We start from the raw sequence: 26,074 nt of genomic DNA on the forward strand, positions 1-26,074 counted from the left end.
TGACAGAAATCATTGGTCTGTTGCATTCCAATAGAAAAAAAAATTATTGTATCATTTTAGACTAATCACTTTATACACGGTTATAGGAAATAACTAAACAAATGAGAAACGCTGTGAAGCTATAAAATTTTATTAAAATTGTAATCGAAGCGCTTTTCATGGCCCCAATATCATAATCGTTTTAAACTGATGAGTTTTCGATATGAAGTAAATTGAAATATCCCCTGAGAGAAATGTTTTAGTGCCTTTTTATTCTGTAATAATCTTTCTACTTATCTTTCTCTTAAGTTTTATCCGAAACCCATGGGACCGAAAACCGGAAATGGGCGTTTAGTCGACTTCCTTTTGAAAATAATTACCTCTTACGTTAAACGAGGCGTTCTAACTTCGTCATTTACTTTACTTATGTCTTCTCTAATACCTATAACACTAAATATGTACGTAGATTTTCAACTTCATATCCTGCACATTAACTTAGCCATTTAAGTTAATTGAGCTTCGATAAACCACCACAAGCACCAGTTGGGCAATTTTCGAGGTTGCGTTGTTTTGGGTTAAAGTTTTTATTTTTTTTTTAAACTTTTTTTTCTAAAAGATGGCAAAACATGGTTTCTAATTGCGCTATGCCATCAAAACTCGGGGATTCCCTTTCTAACTAAAAATCAACGCAATTTGAATACAGTTTTATTTTCACTTTGTTTTGCTAATTTTAAGAATTCAGTTTCAATTACGTATAAATTTATATAAATTTTTACGTGTTGTATCTGGTTACAAAAAAAGTAAATATTATTCCAATTTATTTATTGTCAGAGTTATATTATTTTGGTTTTATAAATGTTTACTTTGTTCAATTTTCTTTTAAAAAAGTAGTATTTTTGTGACCCTGAAACCTATCTTCGACCTTTACATGGTTTGCTATAGAAAATCTTAATTCACTATGCGGCGTTTCAATTTGGGTCGTGTTTTTTTAACATAACCACGACACAAAGTGCAGTATTGGTGTAATTAAAAATGAAATTTCATTATTAAACAAAGGCATAAGATGGAAAATCAGAACAAGGCTGAATCCCTTTATCTTAATAAAAATCTCTTTGATAATTTGTCTTATTCCACGCTTTCGTCCGGATCGTTTTGTGGAAGGACCACTAAAGCTATAGTCTTTATTCTTTTAAGAGACTGTCCTTTGTACTTAAAGACAAAATTAGAGTACAGAAAATACATTGAATTTTATTCACAGAAACCCAATTATTTATACGAAACTTTAAAACTAGTTTAATAAATTTTAGAACTTTATTTACTCAACCAATTTTAATCCTACCTTTTACAATCGCTTCGTAAAAATAAATAACAGATAAAAAACAAATTTTCTAGTGACCTATTAAAACTTTGTGATCACTGTAAAAATAATCACACCGGAATACATTGTTTAATTTATTTTTCAACCAGCACAAATTCTGCAGGAACAGATAGTAAACAATAATTAGTTTTAATACGTAATATATGTGTGTGTATGTGTATTTTTAAATTTATAAAACCATTAGTTTTTTGGATAGGATGTACCATACATTAATTGAGCTATACATTCATTCCTTCAAAGCCTTTATACATATCGATATAGTATTTGACTATCTTTTTGTTTATAGAACACTTGCCTATTGTATGGGTTTTTTAGATGAATGTTCAAAAAACCATTCTATTTTCAAAATTTTAATTTATATAACTAGTGTCATAATATTCTGACCAGTAATAAGTTTCCGTAGTGTAGCGGTTATCACGTGTGCTTCACACGCACAAGGTCCCCGGTTCGATCCCGGGCGGAAACAATCATTTTTTACATTAACTTAAAATATAAATTTACATATGTATTTAAAAATTGATTTGCTTCTGTCTGTACTTAAAAGATTAAAAACCAAACATCCTATCATAATATTAATTAAGTTATTAAATATATCCCCGGGAAGGTTTTTAAAAAATTGTTTTTCTTACAGCTTATATTTGAAATGTCAGAACTGCCTTAGACGCCCATTGCAAAGCAATGGTTTGTCCAAGAATCGCTACAATTACCGATCTTGTACTGCTCACATCCAGCGATTTTCCGCGACATGGACTGTATCATCGTGGTCATCGAAAACCTTTACGCCTCTGCGTAATTCTTCAACCTACGTTGGTGACTTTGGTTCTTCTGTCAATTTCCTCATTTTTTATTTGGTCTCACAGCCAACCTGGTGATATTTCTCTAAAAACACTTCAATTTACGTACGATTAATTGACTAACATAATAATCATCTTATTTTATACAACATGAATGCCTTAAAGGATCATGATTGAGACAACATGAAAAAATGACCGATTTTTACAGAATTATAGATAAAAATAAATAATAAGATTCAAGGTCACCCAGACAGCAATGGACAGGGCTGTGCTCAGAGTTTCCCTGCAAGATCGAATCGAAGATATGCTCATCTGAAGTGGCACACTTCTGATGGCTGTAAGGTTCTATAGTGGCTAACACGAGCCAGTAGACGCGGCGTGGATAGTCCCCCCAATAGGGGGACGACATAGTTAAGATCGCAAGAAGTCGCAAGAGACCCATGCCTTGCAGTGGGCGTCCATCGGCTGAAAAGGAAGAAGATTCAAATAAACTCTTTACTAAATACTATATATGATGTGCAAAATATACCATTATATATAGGTAACGTCATAGTTTATTTTAAGTATAAAGCATTATATTCTTAACTTGCACAAGTGATCATCATTGGCAAAGTAGAAGTTAATCCCTTGACTTCCCACACGTTCACGCAGCCCAGATGGCAATAGAGGTCGATGACGTCACACGACCCCTCATTCGAAAATGATGAATACTTCGCCGAGGAAGAAAGAAAGGGAATAAAGAGAGAAAGAGAAAGCGAGGCTGTCATCCCTCACCTGTCGTTTCCAATACAAACAAGGGTGTATGACCGAAGCTACCTTGATTATTTACGTTAAACCATCTTTACAGTAAACCTATTAATCTTCAACTGACGTCATGGCGTGAAATCAATATTTACTGAACAAAATTGAATGAGCCCAGTTCGTTTCCTTTTCAATAATATTACGTACATTTTAAAGATTAGAAAAAAAACGAAACATATTCAAAATTAGAATACAAGCGTATATATAGTGATTGTATATAACTAAATATCGAAAGTAATCGATATACTTTGGTAAGTTGAAGTGGCAGTGGTCATAACGATCGCGGAACAGATAACAGAGCCTTAAGGTTTTATAATATAGACCACGGATCGGCAAGCGCTACGTAGGACGACCTACCGTTGACAGATATCCTTGTCAAGGTGGTGAACAGTGACACAGACCGCTTCCAACTTATAATATAGGAAATCTATGGAGCAGTGGTAGGAAGAGCCTTAAGGTCCTGGAGAATAAACCACAGACCAACAAGCACAGCCTAGGACCTCTTGCCATTGGTGACAGATAACCTCATTTATGTCGTTGGAAGATGCTAAATATAAACCGCTTACAGCCATATTATTATTACATATTGGAAATCTATGTGGTAGTGGTGGGAAGAGCCTTAAGGTCCTGGAGAATAAACCACGGACCAACAACCACAGCCTGGGACCTCCAGCCACCGGTGACAGATAACCTCAATAATGTCGTTGGAAGACGCTGAATATGAACCGCTTTCAGCCTGTGATATTGGAAATCTATGGGGGAGTGGTGGGAAGAGCCTTAAAGTCCTGGAGAAAAAACCACGGACCGACAACCACAGCCTGGGACCTCCAGCCATTGGTGACAGATAATCTCATTAATGTCGTTGGAAGACGTTGAATATAAACCGCTTACAGTCTCTGATATTCGAAATCTATGGGGCAGTGATGGAAGGAGTTTTTAGGTCCTGGAGAATAAACCACGGACCAACAACCACAGCCAAGGACCTCCAGCCACTGGTGACAGATAACCCTATTAACGTCGTTGAAAGACGCTGAATATAAACCGCTTCTAGCCTGTGATATTGGAAATCTATGGGGGAGTGGTGGGAAGATCCTTAAGGTCCTGGAGAATAAACCACGGACCAACAACCACAGCCTGGGACCTCCAGCCATTGGTAACAGATAACTTCATTAATGTCGTTGGAAGATGAATATAAACCGCTTACAGCCTGTGATATTGGAAATCTATGTGGTAGTGGTGGGAAGGGCCTCAAGGTTCTTGAGTATAGACCACGGACCAGCAAGCACAGTGTAGACTGTCCGTCGAACCTCCATTGACAGATGACCTCGTTAATGTCGTTGGAAGACACTGAATACGGACCGCTTTCAACCTAATATATTGGAAATCTATGTGGAAAGCTCATATGAAGCAGTGGTGGAAAGAGCTTTGAAGTTCTAGAGAAGAGACCACGTATCGGTACATGTGTCGTGGGACACTCGCCCATAATGTAGACAGATGATCATAAAATGAAAAGGCTCGATGCAGACAGCTTTCTTCAGGTCCTGGTGGAAATCTAGACTCACGTCTATTGGACGTTCTACGGCTGTGTTCTGTGTTTTGTATCATATCTATCTAGACATTTGAACACAACGCCAGAAAACCTTGTTAGAGTTGAAAGACGCTGCATACAAGCTGCTTTAAATCTTTCCTGCAATATGACCAAGGATTAGAACCGCTGCACTACGGATAATTAATAAGAAAATCTATGTTATGTGGAACAAACTTTAAGTAACTTTTTACGAAGAGAAATGTATTTATACACTAACATATTTAACAAAATGAAAAACAGTTCTATCGCCTTAAAGGTCCTTAAGATACTTAAATAGAAACCAAGGAATAGCAGAGAAGGATGTTCACACAAAAGGTGGACAGGTGATCTTGTTAATGTCAACGAGAGGCCCTGGATACAGTTCACTTCCAACCAGTCTTATTAGAAATCTTCGGAAATCTATGGCCAGCCGTGGACGTCTTGTGACTAAAATAATGATGATGACAAAAGCAATAAGGAATTGAACAATTCAATTGTGTCATTTGTACCAGAACGATAATATCAAGCGTTATCTCCTCAAACAGAACTGCCGCATTACAGATGATATATTAAACAGACGTCGGCTTGATTTATGTTTACTAACAATTCGTGAACATTCAACTTCGTCTCTGTTCATTGATTATTACGTAATGTTATAAATCGCTAACGCTTCCTTACCTATTTTTTATGGTTTCAGGTTGGAAATTATCTGGTTTTTCAAGACACTATGCAGATCAGGGTTATGTGGGATTCCTACGTGCTAAAACCCCACAGGTGGTCACCCTCTCTGCTTTATGAGGAACCGCGGTATCTCGCTCTGTACTGTTTTGGATACTAATTCCATCACAAAGGTTCGGGACCAAGTAGATCCATCGACCGCCTTAGAGTCGCTGAAGCTAGTGGAAGTACAGGGCCCCCACCCTTAACACCCGCGTCTCGGAAAACCACGTTTCTAGTTACACTTAAGTAAGTAAAGGACCAATATTTAGCCACTTCCGCACATGCAATAGTAGTCGTGTAACAAAGTGCACCGCCCGCCAGCCCGCTGATTAATGCGTATGCGGCCAGCAATGCAAATCAGACAACTGCCACCGCCAAATCACTCAACACGTATTTCACCCCTCCACAGGGCATCTTCAGGAGTTATATTACACGGATTAGTGCCAAACACAGAGTCCTGCTCTGCAGAGAACTGCGAGAACTGGGGAAAAGGAAAGGTATTGTAATGTGCAAGGAAAGGTAATTGAGAGATAAATATTTTCTTACGTATATACATAATAATTTTAATATACTGTAATTATAAAAGAAGATATCATCACCGTCATTGTTATTTCAGGCATAGAACGTCCACTGATGGAAATGGACCTTGCGGTTGGTTGGAAGCGGCATTAAAAACAGATAAAATATAATCAACGACTCGCTTTCCGGTCTTTCACTGCTACTTAGAGAGTTGAATAATCTATCACCGCTAATAAGAATAATGTATGTACGGAAGTTATTTTTTAAACAACCTGTATAAATTTATTACAATGATAGTAAATAAACAAACATATGAAAAACTAAAAGGATTGCTCACTGTAAATTAAAAACAAAATAAACTGTTTCCGCCCGGGATCGATCCGGGGACCTTGTGCGTGTGAAGCACACGTGATAACCGCTACACTACGGAAACCATGCTAAGGTATATAACATATAATAACCAATTTTATCACCTTAAATCTGTTATGCCTATAATCACCCTGAATACAATGTTTTGTTTTTGCTTCACTAACGCTGTGAGCATTTGAGTGTCAAGAGAACTTAAAAAACATAAAAATTCTATATACGACCCTTGCTACTACTTTAACCATATTATTTTACTTTTATCAAGGTTAACAGTTTTCTTAGGATATACTGATTGTAAATTGATAAAATAAATTGTTTCCGCCCGGGATCGAACCGGGGACCTTGTGCGTGTGAAGCACACGTGATAACCGCTACACTACGGAAACTTGATACCGAATCGCATATTATACTAGTATTGTATTAATTGCAGATTGGTAAAGATTGCCTGAAGCGATAAAAACGCCTCTTGTACCTCTATATAAATGGTTTCTTTTTTTGATTATTATCTAAGGTGTATCTGTTATCTATTTTTTAATTATACGATGTATAAAAAACGTAGTAATTCATTTAAAATTATATTTCCTTAATAAAATTTCGTGTAATACATTGACAAGAACAAGATTGATTCGTATAAGCTGTGGGAAGTCCCTTGCCAACACATACTCTAGCTAAAAATACACCGACGAAAGACATGCGACAGGGGAACTACCTGTTTTGAGAGTATGAGTTAATCAATCTCAAGTTGGAGTTATATATACTCTGTGGTTTGAAAAAAGATTTTTTTTTAATTTTTCTGAAGCAGTTCAAATAATTAATCTGTATGTTTATCTTTTATGTATTGATCATCATTTTAGACAAAGGACATTTGCTGTTGGACATATACCTCTCCCACAGATAATAAATAAAACCAGATGTCATCTGTCTATCTTGTAGGTAGACGTCCTAGGTTTCGCTTCCAGATCGGAACCCACGGACTTCAAGAATCCACAGCCATATATTCTACGCGCTATGTGCCAAACCCGTTGCCAGTTTAACTTGCCAATTCGATTAGCTTTTTCAGTTACCTTTTACCGATTAGTATATGCGATTGTGAACTTACTACAGATTATGTTTTAAAAGATGTATTTAATCATTTTCAAAAAGGCGTCATTAGTGACGATTTAGTGTATATTGCTAGAGTATATTACAATTATTACTTAATTACAATTTTGACTTAATAATGGCAGCGACTGTCAGTAATGGTGTTTGAATTCAAATCGGCTTTCGATTTAAATTCGAATGCACAAAAATAATTGAACTCTAAAACATATTATGGCTGTTGTGGCCAACAACACTTGAGTTTTATATACACTCAAAATACAGTGATGGCGTCACGTTTTCTTGAATAATTAGCAGGACTGTGTTATTTAACTAGACAAACAAACTTTTCATATCAAAGTCGCTTTAATGCAACAGTTGACACATTTCTTTTACAATGTCAATGGTTTTTCTTTTACAACACGAATGGAAATTTCCAGAGCCCGCCAAGGAAGCCCCGGTCGAACTAATTAGGCCACCTTCGACCCTTTCCCCCTTTTCATTAGAATGTCTTTCATCTCGCATCACACAAGCGTGTATTTTTAAACTTTTTTTTTTCTTCTTTGAAACGTATACCTTCTAAACGAAGTTAATTAGACATCGTTTGCGATATAAGATATAAGAGTCTTATTCACGATAAAAAAAATGATATTCAAATTCTATATAGAACTGACGCGTTTAATTCTTTGTACATGTTGTTTTATAGCATATGTAAAAAATAAATGATCCAGTGGTTAAATATTATAATTATCTATAGAAAATTCATATTAACTAATACTATATAATATTATACACATTAAACAAATTATCGAAGAATATTTCAATGTATGTATCTCTTGTGTACAATACCCGGCAATAAATATTGCACATCGACCTTTAAAAAGAGACAATCGGCTAATTTCGCACGACGCACGATTGACTGATGTTCTACACAAAAAGCCTTTATAAGACCGACCCTGCTAGGTTAACCATCTAAATAACCTATCACTGATCAATACAGAACTAAAACAATTGTGAACTGTAAACTGATAACAAAGTAAATTGTTTCCGCCCGGGATCGAACCAGGGACCTTGTGCGTGTGAAGCACACGTGATAACCGCTACACTACGGAAACTTGATACAGAGTCGTATATTATGATATAACATTTCAAATGTAATATTAAAAAATGGAACGATATATGTAATCCTATATACAAATTAAACGAACCCGGCTGCCATCTGTTCTGCGCGCTATATAGCCACTGACTTCCACTTCAACTGCTTCTTTCGACTACAGATCTCCTCATTCCAAGAGAAGACAACATGCTTGTTAATGCCTGAACCGGATCGTGAAGACTTCCCTGTGCCTACCAGTCCGTGGTCCTCACTCTAGAACCTTATGCCACAGTGATCATCAATGTTTTGTTAAGGCCCCCTTACTTCACCTTTTGATCCCCACTGCCAAAACTCGAGTAAATAATATTTTTATTTTATTTATTTCTTTCACATCCTACTTTCATCTTTTACAATCTCTTGTATTACAATTTCCTTCTGCTATTCAGAATCTCTATCTTTTTCACATTCAAATCGTCTCCGATACATCATCTTCCTTCCCTCAACTTAATTACTAGAATACAGTGTATCACATCATCACAGTTTTGGCTCACTTTTACGATTTTATTTATATTTCACAATTTGTTTGAATTTTTATTTTCAGTCTTTTTATACAAATAAAGCTATCTGTACCAGACGGAACGTTTTTGTTATGTATTTAATGGAATCAGGCGTTATTTTACGGAAGTCTATCCTAAGTAAGAAAAGGTCCAATATTTAGCCACTTCCGCACATGCAGTGGTAGTCGTGCAACAAAGTGCACCGCCCGCCAGCCCGCTGATAAATAGTGGCTTAATATTGTTATATATATATATATGTGTGTATATATATATATATACAATAAGTGGCTAAATATTGGTCCTTTTCTTACGTTTTTGTTATGTGTCATATGGCGCGAAATAAAATGCTATCCTTACTCAAAAGACGTGTTTATTCACGACACTAAAGTTACAATAGCAAAGGGCTAATACTGGCAATCTGAGTACAATATCGTAACTACGTAACACAAGATAACTACGTCATCAGGTAGACGCGCTAAGAACTCTACTTCACTTCACGCAACAACATGCCTTCTATATCTGGTAAGTTCACTTCGTTGTCCCTTCGAATCACTCCGAGACGTCAGACCCAAAACTGCCGGCTGGTGGTATACATACCACTATTTTTAGAAGGTTAAACGAGGGGAAAGGGTAAAGAAAAAAAGAACCTTAATTATAGTCAGTGCTGTATCTTATCTAACCAGCTGCAGTTAAAGATGCAATAAAGAGCGACGTTAATAATCCTATTTACTTCTTTTTTGATATCGGGCCGTCAGCCCCGATAAGCTGGTTCACAAAATTCTTGCTTTGTTTCCGACGGTCTGCTTGGTCGCGGATATTTGAACGATTTTCGCTGTTGGCACAAAGGTTTTACTTTGAGGGTCAACTACGTAAATGTGTGTGTTTCTAGAATAAATTATTGAACTACTATTGAACTACCATGAACTACCATTTAATATATCATTGTTATTGTCACAAAAGTGGAAAATTTTATCAAAAAGACTTAATTAGACTCCGCACGGGCTGTCACATAACTAACTTAACGATATAATGAGGTCGACAAGTTATTTTGTTGATTCAGGTAACTGAAGACATGTTTAGAATTCTGATTCAAGGTTGCTCGAGAGAGTCGAATCACTCGACCGGTTGCTATTATCAAATTATTGCTAAAAACAAAGCGGTCAACTTTTACAGTGGTTCATTAGTAAAGTTCATTCATATAAGCAATGGTAGCCCAACGTTAGATGACTGGTACTTGCGATCGTAAGTATAAGGTTCGATTCTAGAGATACAATTTTTAGTTAAACGAAAAATAGACCTCTTCCTATTTCCAAATATTTTTGTCGTTTACATTCTTTATCTACAGTAGTAATCAAGAAATTATGTTACGTCAAAATATCAAATCGTATTGATAATATAGTAAAATTATCTATTTTTACGCTCCACTATGCAATATATATAATTTTTATTTTGCAATGTCGAGTTTCTTTTAAGAATTGTCCTTAACAATAAATTTGCCCTCAGTTGGGCGTGGGAAGTTATGAAACACAGCTCTAAGATATGATAAATTGTTGTAAAATATTTTAGAATAATCGATATATAAATGTTGATTGGAAATTGGTGTAAAAGTTTTAATGATTTAAAACTATTAAGTTTTATATTCTCACCCCTGTAAAAGTTACATAAACAATCATCCTGTATATAGATTTCTAAATAGGTTTTAATTATCGGTTTTTTTAATATGTCCGCTACTGGGAGCCTCTCATACCCCTCCCTATCTTTGGACTTCATCTTACTCTTCACATTTCTTCTGCATTTCTCTTTCATATCATGATATCATTCAATCCTCACTCACCTCATTCCGCAGTTTTACATTTCTTTATTTTATTTCAAACGTTTTCTTCTATATACTTAGTAAGAAAAGGATCAATATTTAGCCACTTCCGCACATGCAGTGATAGTCTCAATTATCGATTGTAACTTAATTGAAAAGCCGCAGTAGAACAATATATTATAATTCACGTGTCGTTATCCATTTAAACGTCAATATGAATGTATTACCATTATAAAGTGTAATTTAATTAGTAAACTGATAATGCAATTCGAAATATTCCATTGTCTCTATAATTAAAATATATTAATACGTTATTTATAATCTGTTGTAAACTTTTAAAACGGTGAATTAAAAAAAGAAAGTTCTGTTTATTATAGAAATATATTGTATACGAATGTTTGTTGTTTTATTGTTCATTTATTAAATGTTGTAACTGACACATTAGAAGCCACATCATCACCACCGTCTTCGTCGTCATTGACATCATCATTGTCGTCATCGTCGTCGTTGTCTTCATTATTGTTGTCTTTATCATCATCAACACCATCGTCGTCGTCAACATCATCACCATCATCATTATGACGCCCACTGCAAGGCATAAGCCTCTCCCAATGATTACCCCGATGACTGTTCTTGTACCACCCGTATCATCATATAAAGCTTCTACCGGCTCGTGGTCGCCACTCGTAAACCTTTCAATCCTAAGGCTCGAGCAATTGACATCCAAAGAGAAATCATATAAAAAAATACTATAGAACATAATAAATGTGAAGGTCGAAACAAGAAAAGGAACGGAAGAAGAATAAGAAAATAAAAAATTAGAAACAAAAAAATCAATGAAATTAATATAAGTGTGAAGACCCTGTCTTGCAATAAAATAAGGTAATGAGAGGCCCAAAAACGGCGCCATAAAAAAGCCAATTATACACGACTTTATCAGATCAAAATATCATCGGAATCTTTGCAGAAATCCATCCTAAGTAAAAAAAAGACTAATATATAGCTACTTCCGCTATGTAAGTAGTCGTGCAATAAAGTGCACCGCCCGCCAGCCTACTGATAAATGCTCAGGAGTTGAAGAGGATGCCCGTGGAGGGGTGAAACACGTGTTGAATAATTTAACAGTGGTAGTTGTGTAATTCGCATTGTTTGCCGCGTGCGCATATTATATAGAGTTACTTATAGTGATTTTCCGATACATTATTATAATATTTTATTATATAAATATACAATATTATTAATAAAGGCCATAAGGTCGCTTGTAAAACATACTAAACCTTATATCATTATGTCAATATTATAAATTAATAATTTCGAATAGATAAAATATTTTGACACAAAATATCTTGATTAATTTTGTAAATTTTATTTTAAGTAATACGCAATTAAATTTGAAATGGTCTGTTTTGTCAAACTACAAACTCTGTAAGAAATTATAATCAGCGCCTTATACTGTTAGTACTGAATAAAGTAAAAGCAAGAATTGTTCCCAAACTAATAATAAATATTTCTATAAATCCTTTTGATTGACGAATGATTTTTTTCTCTTATTTTTATTACATGTTTCGTCATATTAAATAATATTAAATAAAATATATATATATATATATAGAAACAGCAAAACTGAGATATGAAATTATGATGTATTGTAATAATAAAAGAAACATACTGTGTAGATCACAGTACGTTAAAAACACACAGTATGTTTAAAATGGAGTTGAGGAAAGGAAGTCAGACATTGTGAACGAAAAAAGGAAGTTGCACAAGAAATTGAGAAGGAAGAAAAGAGAATGTCAAATGAAAATATTAATAAAAAAAAATATTTATCTGGAACGATATGCTCCGAATTTTATAAAAGCCACGTCAATTAAAAAAAAAGTTGGAGACATTCGGTTCAGGCTGTTATATTAAATATTTCACCGGATTTGGAAACTGGCATGGCATGCTCCTAGGAGCTTAGCTTTATGAAGTCATTAAATGTAAGAACCTTTTTGAGGAGACCCCGGCTTATATATTCACTAGAAACCTAGAAAAATAAATAATAGAAAAATATGCTGGGTGAGCTTCTTTTCATTTTGTTTATTTTTCACTATTACTCTAGAAGTCTTCCTTCATCTCTCTCCATTTCTCCCTGTTTTGGGTACTAAGTTTCCAATTTCTGATCACCTTCATCAATATCATCCTTCCAACGCATTTATTGCCTTCCCCGAGACCTTTTTTGGAGAAACACCTAGTAAGATTTATTTCTGAATCTATCATTACATAAAAATATAGTAGCTAGGAACATTGTCTCTCTAGTGGACGACGAAGGAGTCGCCTTGTGTTCCTGAGGTTTCGCAAGGAAATTATTCACAGTGCAATACATAGAAATAAGACCTAGTTACGTAAGTGACCCTGGTTATATAAAGAACCCAAAATCAAATAGGAAAACTGACTATGACGATATTGTATAAAATTATAATTTAAAATAAATAAATAGATATGTGTGTTAAGAAATAAAAATTAAAAGAAAGGTAACGAGTGAAATATTAACTTAAGGTGTGATATAATGTATAGCGATTTTCAAAAATAAAAGCTGGAATGAAGCCTTTGGAATAATGGTGAGGGATGAACGGAGATGTCTGAAAGACATGTAAAGAACGATAGAATTAGATTTGTGAAGCAAGAAAGATGAAGAATAGAAGTAGAAATTTGGAAGCATGGAAGGAGAAAATAAACATTAAAATTTCAACCTCTATTAACCATGTGACAACCTATTCCACATGTGACGGTGAACGAGAGGTCCTCAGAACCGGGTTCCATAAAAAAAACCTATCATTACATAAACAGGATCGTGTTCACGTCAACTTCCAAATCAAACAGGATTTAAATAATTTCTAAAGTTTGTTTAACGGTTTTTTTTTAAATTAAACGTAATAAATTTAGTCATAATGTTGAAATCATAAGAGTAACCAGGATTCAGTACAATTTAAATTTAGCCACCAACCGCAAACGGTTAAACCACAACATTGTTCAAGCCAGCCTTCGCGCCGCACATCTCAGTCTAGAATATTAATGCTCAAACCTACATTTCATACATACCGTTGCCGTATTTGCTATGTTAGACGAATAATATGCTTACTATTTAACTTTAACTTAATCATTACACGCATCTAATAAAGAATATAGTGTTTTAAAATCATTCATAAATGCATATATCTAAAATGAATCCCTGATTTCTTTGGTAACGCCATTTCAGAACGACTTTACCGATTAATCCATTTTTTTTAAATTTAACAGTAAAATATTTCGTGTAAAGTTAAAAAAATTCTGATAATATATTTACTACTAAATCTTCGCGCATTTGACAGTTTATGTTGCACTTAGCGCTGCCTACATTTCGAAGCCTTATTTGAAAAAGATTTAGTAATACTTGACTATAAATTTTAGAATAAGGTTTTGTATAAATAAAAGAATTGTAAATAAAAAGGGCAACCGTTTAGTGCGGAAGATGGACGAAGACTGCCTCGGCGGAATGGTACCAATTACGGGACGCTACGAAACGCGAAATACGCGAGAATGTAAATTTTAAGATATACATTTACGTAGTCATTTAACAGCTGCATCACTCAGTATTTATAAATCACTAAACTGATTGATTCATTTTACAGTCAACAGCTATCTTTCAATATTACGTCGCTTTTATAATCTACACTAAAGTGATCGGGAAACAACGATACGCGGTATCTGCTATTCGTAATGTTACAAAGCACGAGTTACAGAACCCTCTAAATAATAAACACGGAACCCTAGGATCAAGAAGTGCCGTGAACACGAGTGACATTGAAGTTATTTATAAATTTTTGTGTACGGTTCTCGGAAATTCTAACTGTGTACTATCTCGAACTTATTAGAACCTTATCCGTAGTAAAATCATGTGGACTTCCCATGTTGACAGTTCAGTATTGTTTTTCGAGTTATAAGATTAAGATCTACGATCAGTGATACAAAGTGATTATTTGGTAAGTTATTTGGACAGTGATTTCTTAAGCGATTTAGAAGCGTAGTTTGGACTAAGCGAAAGTATACTTTGTGTTATAGTAGGATAACCATCTGTTTTGTAAATAAAAGATTCCTTGTGAACCAGTGGTGTTTCATTTACAGTCAGAACAACAGTAACATTCGCAGTTTGAGGACTCTTTCGTACTACTGTAGTATTGATGATAGAAGGCGGGGCACATTACTTGTGCAACTAACAGCCTTTGAAGGTTCTCTAGTGGGGACTATGAACCGGTAGACGCGTGTATATGCCTCTTATTAGACGGGCCAATGGCATAGGTCGCGGGATGTCACTGAGTGCAGGCTGCGTGGGACCTTTCAGACCTCTGGGAGCAGTCTACGCCTATCAGTCAACGTCTATCATCTATGATCTATGATAAAGAGATATCAATATATATATAAAGAGATATCGTATCAATTAAACTGTAAAAAAGTTATATCAATACATAGAGATGAGAAATTTCACTTATATATAATCACATTATATATTTATTAAAATTAAAACTTGTGCATTGGAGCACTTGAGAGGTGACTCGAATAAAATAATTTTGTAGAATAATATAAAATTTGCAACACTTCATATGAAGATAATTAAAAATTGTACGTTAAAATAAAATATAAAATACGTATTTAAACAAACGTATTAAAATTTTAAACAATGTTCAATTATCTTTGTTTGCGTTGATATTGTATGCAAAAAACAGTGATTGTTTCAAATACTGTATTATTTATATTCCAGACCGGGCATTAAAATTGTAGAGGAAAAATGAAAATATTTTAACGAATATTCACTATAAAAATAGAGTTGTTGAATTAAAAAAAAACAATGCAATCCTAACAGGGTGTCTCGCCTCGGCAAAAATGTAACTTATGTTTATAACAATTAATTCTAATTTCCCTTGGTCACACCCTAGCTTGAGAACGATATTACCGATTGTAATCATCTGTATTATAAATTTTCTAATACATGGCATGTTGCGCGGAATTTAAAAAATCATAAAAAAATAAAACACGGAATTTTTTAAATAATAAATACATTTAAAAAACTTTTAAGTTAAACGGTTTTTTGATCCATATTGTGGTGGTTGTAGAAAAATATGTACCTAGTCCGCTATAATGGAACGGCATCCATCTTGAATTTTAAATTTTGACATAATCATCGTGTTTTACTAGTGTAGCCCTTTCATTTGATACCCATTTTGAAGGGGTTAAGGAATAATATGTAATCCGCCATTTTGTATCTTAGATTTATAATGTTATTGATTTTATTATATTGTATTGTCATCTAAATTAAATGTGTGTACCAAATTTCAGATGCTTAAATTTCAATTTTAAATTTTGACCCAAATAAACAAATTCCGTACGAGTCAAACTAAATAAAACCGTTTAAAAATAATATCTCTTAGGCATCGCTCGTGACAGAGCGTACATTTCTTAGCCAATGTCATTTTGGAGTTGGGAAACTCCAAATAATTGGCGTGAAAACGGCTTTTAGACAAGAAATCCAGTGGTCGTGAATTCTGAGTTCCGAGTATGCCATGGAGGGCCAAGGACCAAACACAAAAGAACGTGAGCGTCACAGCCGCGTGCGTTGACGGCGGACTGTCGGAACAAAGTGCCCAATACCCCCTTCAGTCTTGCCTCGTACATATTAAAGGCTCGGTATAGCGATTTCGGTAGCACTTTACCAGTTATTTGTCGGAAATTTAATTCCTATGACATCCACTGTTTGACCTAGTTCTACCCCCATTCCTAAACTCCCACTAGCTTCAACTCTGAGGCAGACGATGGATCGATGTGGTCTTGATTCATGAGAGTTTCGTGGGTAGCGTTGACTATCCATACCTAGGGGCTATTTAGAATAGCAAACTGTGAGGGAATATCGCGTGGTGATCCCTAACCGGGAGATACCGTTTTAGTGTGTAGGAATCCCACATAACCCTGTCCTTCCCTAAGAAGCAGGATATTTTGATCATCTGGAAGATTTCACCCCAAAAACGAAAACAAAAAGAAGTTCCCTTTATATATTTCCAGTATTACTGGTAAGAATCGACCTGGCTGCACCTTGGGGGTGACATCCTGAACTGCGCTCACCGGTTCATGGTTTTCAAGAACCAGACAAACTTTAGTCCAACTTTTTATTCAATTTATCAAACTCGGTAATAAGTACAATAAAAACCCTTCGCCAAGCAAACACCTTGACTTATTTATTCATGTTTTATTACAAAATAGTTAAAAAAAATAGTGAATATACTGATAACATTTTCAGTATATATCACCTGTCAGTACCGTGGCGAAAGAGTTTAGGTAATCTTCTACCAAAATGACACGGAAATGATGTACAACATTAATCATGTTCACGGATTTTTATATCTCAGCCAACGACAATATTGTGTTAAAATATACGTACATTTACGGATACTCACGAATGTTTACGTTATGTCGTCTGCCCAATAAGGTACGCATTTATCTTCTGCAACTTCAGCGATGAGTAGCTGATCTTCAACTGTTAAATATTGTGTCCGATTTTCAATAAAAAAATCAATTGTCTAGTTTTACAACTCACATATAATTAAAAATATTTTCTACGTAATCATTACGAGCAATGGTAGCCAACCGGTGTGGACTAAGATTTGCGATTGTATGTGTTATGTAATTCACACATTGTGCTTTATATGTAGAATTGCCTCAGCTCAAAAGTTTCCAGAGAATGAGCAGCGTCCTCTGTGTACCATAATACCACACTGCGATCGCCAACCCGCCTGTCAAGTGGCGATAATGGTATATCTCCCCGTAGATATCTTTAGGAGAGGCTTATTCCTTTCAATGAGTTCCTATGCATAGAAAAAAACGATGAAGTTAAAAAAAAATTATGTAACATACAGAAAGGTATATATACCAAGTGTTTTTTAAATTATAGATTTAATTCCAATCAAAATTAAATTTACTTACATTATTTTAAGGCCGAATACAATTGTATCTTTTACAAATAAACAACAAAACAAATCCTTTGTATTAATAAATTTATTGCGTTTCCAAGTCCGCGAATGTCGGAATATATTCACTTAGTAAGAAAAGGACCAATATTTAGCCACTTCCGCACATGCAGTGGTAGTCGTGCAATAAAATGCACCGCTTGCCAGCCCGCTAACAAATGCGTATGCGGTAAACAATGCGAATCACATAACCGCCACCGCCAAATTACTCAACACGTGTTTCACCCCTCCATGGGGCATCTTCAAGACCTACGCTACACCGATTAGTGCCTAACACAGAAACGCCTGATTCCATATATATTCCCTTGGCAATAACTGTAGATAAACTCATTCTAATTGTTAAACATATTTATTTGGTTCAGGATGATTCGTATAAGTATATAATATATAAAGACTTTAATTACTGTCAATTACTCTATGATATATTCTATCTAAAACCAATGGTTTCAGAGGTAACAAAATAACGAATTGATAATGTTATGAGAAAAAGCATTTTCAAATTTCGAATAAATACATATTATTTTATTTTTTGCTTATTATTTGTCATGCAGACTTTGTACTGCCAGTAATTATTGGCCTATCCGATTTCGATACAAAAAATAAATTAATATTAAATTTTTAACCACCTCTAACCAATCATCCTATAAAAGCTGACACAATAGAAAGATATACAGAGAATTAGTTTTCAATAAGCAATGAAGTATTTTTTTATATCTACATCGTAAATGTCAAAGCCCAGTGACATTTGCCGCCATTTGTAAAGATCAAGGCGCGTTCACATTATGACATTACTTTTGCGTCACGTGTTATTTATGTGGAATTTTCTAAAAGCAATTTATAATATATGTTGTACGTAGTTTGAAAAAAAAATCGAAGCAAATGTTATTTTAACATTTATTGAATTATCATCCTTAGACCCAAGTAAACGTTATACCGTCCTTCGACTTTTTTACACTGTGCTGTCATCTACAATTAAGAGTTACCATAAATAAAAATATACTTAATTAAAATATGATCTTAATCACATATATCTATTTCATTAATAAATATTTTAACATTAAATATTTATAATTTTGGTGTATTTGTAAAAAAAAATTTAATTCGTTAATATCTTTTTTTACAATGAAGTATCATTAATCAATCAGATTTGAAACATTCGACATGTTTGTAACGAAATATATTCCATTGACAAATCCGACGTCGCTACATTAATTAAAAACTTTCAATATGTGTCAATTTTCGTTACAGGATAACTGATCCATTTGTTTTGTGAACGGTATCCGATTGATCAGATGAATAATGTAATTATAATGTAGCATAAAAATCACAATTACATTGGACTTGCATTGCTAATTGTCCTTACTTGATATTAACTCAACACTGTCTAAAGAGTTACATGTAGTATTGTAACAAAAATCGCCACAATGACTGGTTTTGCGCTGATCGCATCATTTGATTTCTTGTGACTATGTAGTGCAGAGTTCCCCAAACTTTTTTGTGTCGTAGACCCCTTACCAAGTTTTTCCGTGTTGGGTAGACCCCCTACTTACCTGATATTGATTTCCTGTAAATTTCTAACTGCAGTGAAGTTTAGTGTTAAGAACTTAAAGTAAAAACAAATGTTATGTTATGAAAATGTATTCCGACCACAAAGCGAATACCAACATCTTACAACTTACACAATTTTATAAACATATATAATATATTTTTTTTTACTTCATAAGTACTTTTATAAATAATGTAAGTGTTTTGATATTATAAGATAGTATGATGTAAGTAAATAGGTACTATTAGTGTATGTGTTGAGATCCACTAGCGTGGATTTTCATTTCATGGCCCCCCAAAATTTTTTTTCGCTGACGTAGACCCCTTGCAGGTTGTCATAGATCCCTAGGGGTCGATAAAGACCACTTTGGGAATCACTGATGTAGTGGATCTATCAAGTGCGGAGCCTACCTCTACCTCTCGACTTTTTGGTCTCAACGGCCATTGATTGCCTGACATATGCCCCTCATTGCCACTTTCAACATTCAATCCTTCGAGCTACGTCGATGACTTTACTACTTCCACGGATCTCCTCATTTCTAATTCAATCTTTATCGTTCTTTTATGTAATGTGGCAACCATGTTACTCTATTTCATCTAGCGGAGTTGTCGTGAACGAGGTCGGGTGTAAAACGCAGAGCTGTGTGCGCAGGCGGCTAGCATCGATGACGTCGGTGCTTGCAAACATCAATCGTCCTGAGGAATAGTCATTAGTACGGGCCCCTGGTCCCGTAATAGATAATTCGATGTAAAGAAAACCACTTGCCGGATAGTTAAACTTATAATATCACAGAATAATTCCTTTGTTGAACAGCGGTTGAAGCGACACGTCCGCTCGGTAGCGCAGCGCGTCAGAGAGAGAGCGAGATGTACCGAGTGTAAGAAGGGACATGCCAAAAACAGATGTGTTCACAGATAATAAATTTGGGTGCGTTCTAATGAACGCCACAGTCCTAATGAGAGCTCCAGCACGGCGGCGAATGCCTGTGTTTCTTTTGTTTATTTTTTTATCTCGTGAAATCTCGTGAAATCTCGTGAAAATCTCGTAAAATTGTCCGTCATACCTCATAAATTCATATTCAACAAAATGTTGATCACAATTCATATATGACGAGTTATATCCTGTAGTTCTCCTAAATACCGCCATCTATCGCAATGTTTTGGTACTAGCATTCGAAATTTAAGTCAACTTTTGATATTGATGCTTTAATCACTAAATATGATGCTGATAAACTGTCATACAAATGTACTAAATTAAAAAAAATATATTTTTTTTGATATAAAGAATATATGCATAATAAACTATCAGCCAAAGGTCGTCTACTGTTGAATATAGGCTTCTCTGTACTTTTTCAAACGAACTGGTGGGAATCGGCGAACATCTAGCGCAGTGATTCCCAAAGTGGTCTATATCGACCCCTAGGGGTCTATGACAACCTGCAACGGGACTACGTCAGTACAAAAGAATTTGGGGGTCCATGAAATGAAAATGGGGGTCCACGATAGTAGATCTCAACACATACACTCATAGTACCTATTTACTTACATCATACTATCTTATTATATCAAAACATTTACATTATTTATAAAAGTACCTATGAAGTAAAAAAATTATTACATATGTTAATAAAATTCTGTAAGTTGTAGGATGTTGGTATTCGCTTTGTGGTCGCAATACATTTTGAACTTGTAAAACCCTGATAGTCGCAGTCTTAGAGCTTCGCCACCTTGCACTGACTTGTTCAATTCGTCACTCTATAAATACGAATGTGGGACAAACAAATAAATTTACAGGAAATCAATATCAGGTAAGTAGGGGGTCTACCCAACACGGAAAAACATGCCAAGGGGTCTACGACACAAAAAAGTTTGGAGAACACTGATCTAGCATCTTTCGACGACTTTGGCAAGGCCGTCTGTCCGCCTTGTGGGTAGAAGCCTTACGCTACATTTGCTGTTCCGTACTGTACTACATTTAATGCACTTATTTGACAAGCTTCTTTAGTCACTATCATTATATCAGCTGACAAACGCTTACTACAAGGAATATGCCTCCCCCGAAGATCATAACGATGACCGGTCTTGCTTTGCTTGCAACCAGCGACTACACGACCTAACTACGTCATCGGTCTACCAAGTCGGAAGCCTATCTACACCGTGACTACTGGCTCCTAGAATCTTTTGATCCATCTTCCTCTTAACACCAGCAATTCTTCGAGATATGACGGTGATTTTGTTTCAGATTTCTTAATTTCTGATTTAATTTCGCTATGAAGAGAAGCCAATGTGTACCGCAAGAATGTTAATAAATAACAAAAACTTAAATTAAAAAGCTATTAGCTATATAAATCTATATTAAACACTCTCCTAAATATAGCCGATTTTCATTTTATTTCAATGATTTCCGAGTGCCTTTTTCTTAAAAGTGATCCGTAAGGTATCTGCCTACTCGAAGAGAAACACTCGGAAGTTCAAGTGTTAGTCAAGTGATGAAACAAAGGAATATAAAAAGCGGAGTATCCTACTCACCGTATTTGTTTCAATGAATACATAATATATTTAAAATTAATATACATTTAAGTCTTATTTTTACATAATAAATTTAATACGAAGTCCACAAAGTGGTAAAAAGATCTGTAAACATTGTTAAAAGAAGCTGGAAGGCTGCATCCGACCTACCCTATAGGAAATCTATGGGTCAAACCTTTACTTAGCAAAAGACGTCTTACGGTTGAAACAATAGTGATGATTATATTTTAAATAACTAAATTTAGTTCATCGGAAGTTGCTGGAGATAGGTCCACCGGTCCTGTTGAATATCCAAGGATGAGGCTCATTTTCAGCAGTGCATGATGATGATTAAATTTTAGCAGTAAATTATAAGATTAGGAATGATGCGGAATACAACGTATACAAAAATACATTTTACTACGCTTTTAGTGAAGGCAATATTTTGATCATGCATATTTGCTATTTTTTTACGACAGGCGTTATCCGGTGCTGCATTATTTAAATAATAAACCCTTTAAAGCTTTCAAAACACATTCACCTAAAACATAAAATCTATTATTAAAAACATAACTGACCATTTAATCGTCTAATGAGGTCGAGACGAAATCTCCTATTAAGTCGGTGATAAAATTTTAATGTTTTTAATCTGTATTACAAAGAGCCCTTAATTACGTCGGTAATTTCGAATACCTTCCTTGAAACGTCGTTCCATCATATTTCACGACGGTAGCCAAGGTTTTATAACTGAAATTATGCGATTACAGATTTTACTTTCTGTTAAATGTAAAATAGAAAGGTTTCTTTATAATATATTGTAGGCACTTTCTTATTTTATTATAATTACTTTTACAATTGCAAACTTTAACTTTTCATTATTCTATGATAGTACTCCGGTTCCGTTTTGTAATAACGTAATTTTTTTAATAATACAGTTCTTTAATAAAATATTTTAAATGACGGATTGTGAATTTATACGACTGGCTAGACAAACTAATTAGAATTAAGATAAATAAAAACTTTTGACTAAATTGTTTTAATAAAGAATCAAATGAACGACTCTTTTCAGAAAGAAGACATTAAATAAAAACTGCTAACAACCGGATCTGTAAGAAATATTTAAGGAGTTGAAAATGTTCAACAGTGGAGATTCCGCGGTTATACGAATGATGATTAAAAAGCTTTTCGATTTACTTACTAAAAATTTTATACTATTAATGTCAACCTAAATATTTTTGAGGTTAGTTTTGTAAGTTTATGTTTTATAGTGGATTCCTCTCAGTTTTAGAAACCTGGATCCTTACAAATTGATCCCTGCAGATCTTTTGGTTCATTTATTTTCCGACACTTCTTTTTTTAGTGGTTCATTCTATTTTGTTGTGGTTAACATGCATACTTTATGTTAATGTCTGTCCAACAGAAGCAAATGCTTTAATTTCATGTATATATCATCATTTCAGCCGTTGCAATTCCATTACTGGAAATGGTCTTCCTTCATAGACTTCTAGAAGGACTGGAAGGCAGCAGACTGCATCAGCGTCTTCCGTTGACCATTACAAGGTCACCTTTTGTTTGAACTTCCTTCACTGCCGTCCCTTGGTCTCCAATCCACAATCTTAAAGACCTTTTAGGTAAACTTTTATTTGTACATCTATTCAATCTCTGCTAATAAAACGCGATGGAACTATTTTGCATTTTTTAAATATGTTGACGTTAAAATATTTTTCTTGTCTCAAAAAATTACCCGCGGTTTATTACTACATAATATAGATATCATTTCTTACTAATTTTCCGTAGTGTATCGGCTCTAATTCTTGCTCATATTGAAAGAAAGAACAGAATGGAACATCGCTTCATCGATAAGTAAAGAGGAAAGTCCTCAGATCTTCTTAGATTACTGCCAGAAGACAGTAAATAAATTAATAAAACTATTAAGTTTTTTTAAAAACAAAAATATAATATATAAATTATATGATAATACTGTGATATAGTCATAAATTAAAACAAAAAAATAAGGTAGGAGAATGTAACAAAATGTAAAATAATGTAAGTAAATAATTGAATTGTAATTGTAAACCAGCAATCAAGGTGGAACGGTGAAGGATAAAAGACAAGGAATGAAAGGTAAAGAAATGGATAAGAAGGGACTATATTGTAACCGATAAAAGAAGAATGAGTAAAAGATATTAAGAAAGACATAAGTAGAGTGTGATAACAAAAAAAAATGTGAATAAATTATTAAGTAAAACTGTCCTTGTGAAACCAAGACAGGGGTTGTACGAGAGATTTCGAATAGCGGGGGCCAGTAAAAAATATGTGTATATATATATATATATATATACCATATATAAAATATATATGTATACGTAACGTATAACGTACATAAACGTACGTATCAACGTGTGAAAATAGAGTTGGATGTAGTACGGAGTGTGTTGGCATATTTCGACGTACCCCTTCCTCGGTGATGGTGATCATGGACGGAGCGACGGCCACGGCCACTGGGCGCCAGGCGCTGGGCGCGCGAGCAATATATATTGGTATTAAAATACGTTTCTCTTTTTAAAATTAACTTATTAGCTTGCTACCAGATAATAAACAGTACTTCATCAAGTTTCCGTAGTGTAGCGGTTATCACGTGTGCTTCACACGCACAAGGTCCCCGGTTCGATCCCGGGCGGAAACATTAGTTTTTTGACAATGTATAACAGCAATTACATTTTTTTAGTTATGTACTCTTTCGATCATCAGTCCGACCCGACCAGCATACAACGAACATTACTAATTCTAGATTTAAATTCAAAATGTCTTTATTCCATTTACACTTGAATCTTCAATTATTTTAACACTAGCTGTGCCCGCGACTTCATCCGCGTGAAATTTAACAAAAAATAAATGGTTAACTCTAAGAATTTTTCTAAGATTTAAGTAGCCTAAGTTACTCCTTATAACATCAGCTACCTACCAGTATAAGTCCCGTCGAAATCAGTTCAAACATTTCTGGGATTAGCCGACGATTAGCAAACAATACAGACAGATAAAAAATATATAAAATGATTTTGGTATATATACCGTATATATTCATATGAATGTAATAAAAAAGTTTATTTTATTTATTCGTATAGATTATATTAGCTACCATCGGCACTTAATGCTGGTCTGATAAAAAGAGCCGGCAAAAATACTCAACAGTTGCTCTTTTTAAATGCAATTTTACAATAATTGATGTATATATTATAACATCAATCACATATATGAATGGACAAAGCTGTACCTGCCTTGCATCAAATTCTTGTTTGTGTATTGGAAAGGTTATGTCAATATATATGTTTACTTTGTCGTTTTGATGTTTATTTATTAAATTTAACTGCAAGAGTAAACTATTGGTTACAACATCCAGATATAACTGGACTAGAAAAGCTAGGTACTAAACCTGATGATTATATGTGGTAAAACTTAACATGGTTTCCGTAGTGTAGCGGTTATCACGTGTGCTTCACACGCACAAGGTCCCCGGTTCGATCCCGGGCGGAAACATATTTTTTTATTACGTCGTCATTTCAGCCTATAGACGACCACTGCATAGATATACCATAATCGCTACTTGGCAGACGGTTTGGCGATCACAATGTGGTATTATGGTACGCAGAGAACGATGCTGCCCATTCTCTGGAAACTTTTTTTTGAGCAGTGACAATCCTGTATTATTAATGCACAGTATTAATTATATAAGATTGCAGAATTTCCGATAGCAATCCTCTACCGCCTGGCTACATCAATATTTTTTTGTGTAATGAAAATATTATAAAACATATGGACAGAAAAGTGCCAAGGATTTTGCCACTATTTATTCTTTCAGTGCACGTTGACCCATGTACAATAGTTTTAACAGGAATTTTTATGAATCCCTTCGTCCTGACTACCAAGGAACCTGACCCTTCTTTGTAAAAGCTAATAAAAACTATTTGCCTTTACGCTATTTGCTAAAATCTATTTGCATTTAAAATAGTATTAAAAGCATAAACTTCTTTATTACTAGTGTGTAAAGTACTAATTTGTGGACTAGTAGTGTATTGACTAGTAGTGTGTAGACCACTGGGATGTAGACTACTAGTATGTGGACTACTGGTGTGTGGACTATTGGTTTGTGGACTACTAGTGTGTGGACTACTGATATGTGGATTAATAGTCTGTGGACTAATAGTCTGTGGGCTACTAGTGTGTGGACTAATTGTATGTGGACGACTAGTATGAGGAATACTGGTGTGTGGACTATTAGTGTATGGATTAATTGTGTGTGGATTATTGGTTTGTGGACTA

At 34.6% G+C, this 26,074-nt stretch overlaps 6 non-coding genes across 6 annotated transcripts; 3 read left to right on the forward strand and 3 right to left on the reverse strand.

Moving 5' to 3' along the window:
• The first annotated feature begins 1,750 nt into the window (after positions 1–1,750).
• TRNAV-CAC (transfer RNA valine (anticodon CAC)) lies at positions 1,751–1,823 on the forward strand. The gene has a single exon. It is a non-coding gene; the product is annotated as a tRNA-Val (tRNA).
• Positions 1,824–6,118: 4,295 nt separating this feature from the next.
• Positions 6,119–6,191, reverse strand: TRNAV-CAC (transfer RNA valine (anticodon CAC)). Its single transcript has one exon. It is a non-coding gene; the product is annotated as a tRNA-Val (tRNA).
• Positions 6,192–6,437: 246 nt separating this feature from the next.
• Positions 6,438–6,510, reverse strand: TRNAV-CAC (transfer RNA valine (anticodon CAC)). The gene has a single exon. It is a non-coding gene; the product is annotated as a tRNA-Val (tRNA).
• Positions 6,511–8,243: 1,733 nt separating this feature from the next.
• Positions 8,244–8,316, reverse strand: TRNAV-CAC (transfer RNA valine (anticodon CAC)). The gene has a single exon. It is a non-coding gene; the product is annotated as a tRNA-Val (tRNA).
• A 16,051-nt stretch (positions 8,317–24,367) lies between these two features.
• Positions 24,368–24,440, forward strand: TRNAV-CAC (transfer RNA valine (anticodon CAC)). The gene has a single exon. It is a non-coding gene; the product is annotated as a tRNA-Val (tRNA).
• Positions 24,441–25,218: 778 nt separating this feature from the next.
• TRNAV-CAC (transfer RNA valine (anticodon CAC)) lies at positions 25,219–25,291 on the forward strand. Its single transcript has one exon. It is a non-coding gene; the product is annotated as a tRNA-Val (tRNA).
• The last annotated feature ends 783 nt before the right edge of the window (positions 25,292–26,074 follow it).

Source organism: Battus philenor, unplaced genomic scaffold (genome assembly GCF_028537555.1).
Source record: "Battus philenor isolate CCGP_79_NKW_IND1 unplaced genomic scaffold, ilBatPhil1.0.hap1 SCAF_22, whole genome shotgun sequence".
NCBI classification, from domain to species: Eukaryota; Metazoa; Arthropoda; class Insecta; order Lepidoptera; family Papilionidae; genus Battus; species Battus philenor.